At 40.6% G+C, this 4950-nt stretch overlaps 1 pseudogene; it reads right to left on the minus strand.

Annotated features, from left to right (window-relative positions):
• Positions 1 to 202: 202 nt before the first annotated feature.
• LOC143288651 (5S ribosomal RNA) lies at positions 203 to 313 on the minus strand (annotated as a pseudogene).
• Positions 314 to 4950: the final 4637 nt, after the last annotated feature.

The raw sequence follows: 4950 nt of genomic DNA on the forward strand, positions 1-4950 counted from the left end.
TGGAACCATAAGCAAGCAATAAACATAAAAGATCTTATCAAAGGCACAGATGATGGATTATATCGAGAGTTTCAGTTTCAGTTTCAGTAGCTCAAGGAGGCGTCACTGCGTTCGGACAAATCCATATACACTACACCACATCTGCCAAGCAGATGCCTGACCAGCAGCGTAACCCAACACGCTTAGGCCTTGAGAGGAGGAATGCCAACAGCACCCGGCGTTCCCAGGCAGTCACCCATCCAAGTACTAACCGGGCCCGACGTTGCTTAACTTCGGTGATCAGACGAGAACTCAACGTGGTATGGCTGTTGGCAATTAATATAGAACTAATGAGAAACCACCAAAAAGAAAAAGAGTGTTTCCCACAGATGAGTGATGAAGAAAAAAACAAAAACATATAAAAGTGTCTGACTTGCTTAAGCTGGTTAAACACACAAATGTCTGATGTCTCTGCCTGATACAACAAATGTCTGGTTAGTCTTGAGCTGTCTGCTAAACACTACAAAGCTCCGAATACTGATCAGATCAGCAACAGTCACAATACTTATGACAATGTTTGGAGAAAATATTTGAATGGTTATAGCTGTGCATTCTTAAAGTGCCAAATACTGATCAGATCAGCAACAGTCACAATAATCATGACAATGTTTGGAGAAAATATTTGAATGGTTATAGCTGTGCATTCTTAAAGTGCCAAATACTGATCAGATCAGCAACCGTCACAATAATCATGAAAATGTTTGGAGAAAATATTTGAATGGTTATAGCTGCACATTCTTAAAGTGCCAAATACTGATCAGATCAGCAACCGTCACAATAATCATGAAAATGTTTGGAGAAAATATTTGAATGGTTATAGCTGCACATTCTTAAAGTGCCAAATACTGATCAGATAGCAACAGTCACAATAATCATGACAATGTTTGGAGAAAATATTTGAATGGTTATAGCTGTGCATTCTTAAAGTGCCAAATACTGATCAGATCAGCAACAGTGACGATAATCATGATAATGTTTGGAGAAAATGTTTGAATGGTTATAGCTGTGCATTCTTAACTCTCTCCATACGAACGGCGAAAGAGACGACGTTAACTGCGTTTCACCCCAATTACCACCATCAAAATATTGCAAGCGGAAGGCTCTTATACTGAAGAGGTGAATGTTGACAAAGAATACCACAATTCTGACAACGGAAGCTAAAGGTTGGGTCATTCAGACACCCACTGGACATCCGAGGGGTCTGTGTAGAGGAGAAGAGAGGACTGGCTGTACTGAGTGAGTTAAAGTGCCAAATACTGATCAGATCAGCAACAGTGACAATAATCATGACAATGTTTGGAGAAAATATTTGAACGGTTATAGCTGTGCATTCTTAAAGTGCCAAATACTGATCAGATCAGCAACAGTCACAATAATCATGACAATGTTTGGAGAAAATATTTGAATGGTTATAGCTGTGCATTCTTAAAGTGCCAAATACTGATCAGATCAGCAACAGTGACAATACTTATGACAATATTTGGAGAAAACATTTCAATGGCTACGGCTGGACATTCCTTTAAGTGCTGAATATTAAAAAAAGAAAATCTGCTGTACTTAACTCATTCATCCTCCCTGCATCTGAGCAGTGCTCTGGCCTCCTAATTTGTTTCAATAAAACGGTTTCTGTGTTCCTACATATGCATAAACTGGTGCCCACACATGTCAATCTGAAGGAAAGAAACAGTTAATTTCATGCATTTTTTCCACATCTACTAGTATGGCATGGAAGCCTGCAAAGCTGTAAAATCCCTAAGAGTTGAATGGGTTAAACTGAAATGGTTAGACACAGGGAAGTTAATGAAATAACGTACAAATACATAAAATAACCAGCCGCATCTTGTCTTGACTGGTAAATCATATTTAACATAATCATCTAACTCCTTTCTGGACTAATACCATATTCCACAAATCTGCCCTTTGCAGACGTTGATGCCAATAAAGAAATCAGACCAAAAGACTTTCCTGTGCAGATGATTTTAGATCAGATCCTGACACAAAGCAGACCAGGGACGGGTAGCAGGAGGCAATATTTGCAGCACTAAGGTTCTTTCCAGTTAAGGATATTCTTAAGTACTGGGAATCTTAGAGTTAAGGATATTCCTAAGTATACAGAATCTTCAAGTTAAGGATATTCTTAAGTACTGGGAATCTTTGAGTTAAGGATATTCCTAAGTATACGGAATCTTCGAGTTAAGGATATTCTTAAGTACTGGGAATCTTAGAGTTAAGGATATTCTTAAGTACTGGGAACCTTAGAGTTAAGGATATTCCTAAGTATACGGAATCTTTGAGTTAAGGATATTCCTAAGTATATGGAATCTTAGAGTTAAGGATATTCCAAAGTATAGGGAATCTTAGAGTTAAAGATATTCCTAAGTAAAAGGGATTTTAGAGTTAAGTATATGATTCATAGAGTTGAGGATATTCCAAAGTATACGGAATCTTCGAGTTAAGGATATTCTTAATTATACAGTATCTTAGAGTCAAGGATATGCCTATTTATGCGGAATCTTAAAGTTAATGAAATAACGTACAAATACATAAAATAACCAGCCGCATCTTGTCTGGACTGGTAAATCATATTTAACATAATCATCTAACTCCTTTCTGGACTAATACCATATTCCACAAATCTGCCCATTGCAGACCTTGATGCCAATAAAGAAATCGGACCAAAAGACTTTCCAGTGCAGACGATTTTAGATCAGAACGACACAACAGATGTTGAAACAGCAGATGGCAGCAGGCTGTCGTTGTTCCTGATCACCGAGAGCACAGTCATGTGTACGTGGGATGGAATCACGTGAAACAGAGGCTGTAGGAAGAGCCCGCCATCTTCTCCTGAACGGCAGCGTCCATCATCTCGCTCATGGCCACAGTCAGGTAGTTCTTCCAGTCGCCAACCTGACCTGAGGCACAGAGTGAAAATTTTTTTTTTTTTTTTTTTTTTTTTCTTCAATAAAAACTGGGTAACATTGTTTTCATCATTATCATCATTGATACCTATCTCCAGTCAGAGACCAAGCTCTAAGCACTTTACAATCACAAAGCCATTTTGCACACCTGGCTGTGTAGCTGGGTTGAGCCGAATGACAACTGCCTCATCATTTGTTTCCTGCGTCATTCAGTCAAGCTTTAGTCACGCGCTCGCACATAAATGAATATCAGGGTGGATTTTACATCACACTTTGCCCACATCACACACCACTTACACACATCACAAAACACATACACACATCACACACCACTTACACACATCACACACTTACATGACACACCACCTACACACAGGACACACCACTTACACACATGGCAAAACACTTACATACATCACATAACACATACACACATCATTTACACACATGACACACCACTTAAACACATGGCACAACACTTACACACATGATACACCACTTAAACACACGACACACCACTTACATGACACATCACTTACATGACAAACCACTTACACACATGACACACCACTTACATCATACAACACTTACACACACGACACACCACTTACTTCACACATTTACACACATGACACACCACTCACACACACGACACACCACTTACTTCACACACCACTCACACACACGACACACCACTTACTTCACTCAACACTTAACACACATGACACACCACTAACACACATCACACACCTCTTACACACATCACACAACACTTACACACATCATCCACCTTTCCTGCACAGACGAATGTCTTATTCATGGTGTGCTCAGAGATGCTGGGCTCTATATTATGGATCACCACAACACTGACACACATCACACAACACTTACACACCACTTACACACATGACACACCACTTACACACATGGCACAACACTTACATGCATCACACAACACATACACACATCACACATCATTTACACACATAACACACCACTTACACACATGGCACAACACTTACACACATGACACACCACTTACTTGACATCACTTGCACACATGACACACCACTTAAACACACGACACACCACTTACATGACATCACTTACACACATGACACACCACTTACACACATGACACACCACTTACATCACACACCACTTACACACACGACACACCACTTACAACACACAACACTTACACACATGGCACACCACTCACACACATGATACACCACTTACATCACACACCACTTACACACACGACACACCACTTACATCACACAACACTTACACACATGGCACACCCCTCACACACACGACACACCACTTACTTCACTCAACACTTAACACACATGACACACCACTTACACACATGTCACACCACTAACACACATCACACACCTCTTACACACATCACACAACACTTACACACATCATCCACCTTTCCTGCACAGACGAATGCCTTATTCATGGTGTGCTCAGAGATGCTGGGCTCCATATTATGGATCACCACAACACTGACACACATCACACAACACTTACACACATCACCCCCACCTTTCCTGTACAGATGAAGGTCTTTAGGCATGGCCTGCTCAGAGATGTTGGGTTGGGTCTTGGTCTTGTCCACCTTCTTCATCTTTTCAAAGTCACAGGCGTCGGCAATCTCTTTGCACATGTGGTCAGACGTCCCTGTGCCCAGGAAGTCAGCCAGGCGACGCACATGTTCCAGGGGATTCTGTTGACACAAAGCAGACCAGGGACGGGTAGCAGGAGGCAATCTTTGCAGCGCTATGTTTGTTTCTAGTTAAGGATATTCCTAAGTACTGGGAATCTTAGAGTTAAGGATATTCCTAAGTATACGGAATCTTCAAGTTAAGGATATTCTTAAGTACTGTGAATCTTTGAGTTAAGGATATTCCTAAGTATACGGAATCTTCGAGTTAAGGATATTCTTAAGTACTGTGAATCTTTGAGTTAAGGATGTTCC

Source organism: Babylonia areolata, chromosome 12 (assembly GCF_041734735.1).
Source record: "Babylonia areolata isolate BAREFJ2019XMU chromosome 12, ASM4173473v1, whole genome shotgun sequence".
Taxonomy (NCBI): Eukaryota; Metazoa; Mollusca; class Gastropoda; order Neogastropoda; family Buccinidae; genus Babylonia; species Babylonia areolata.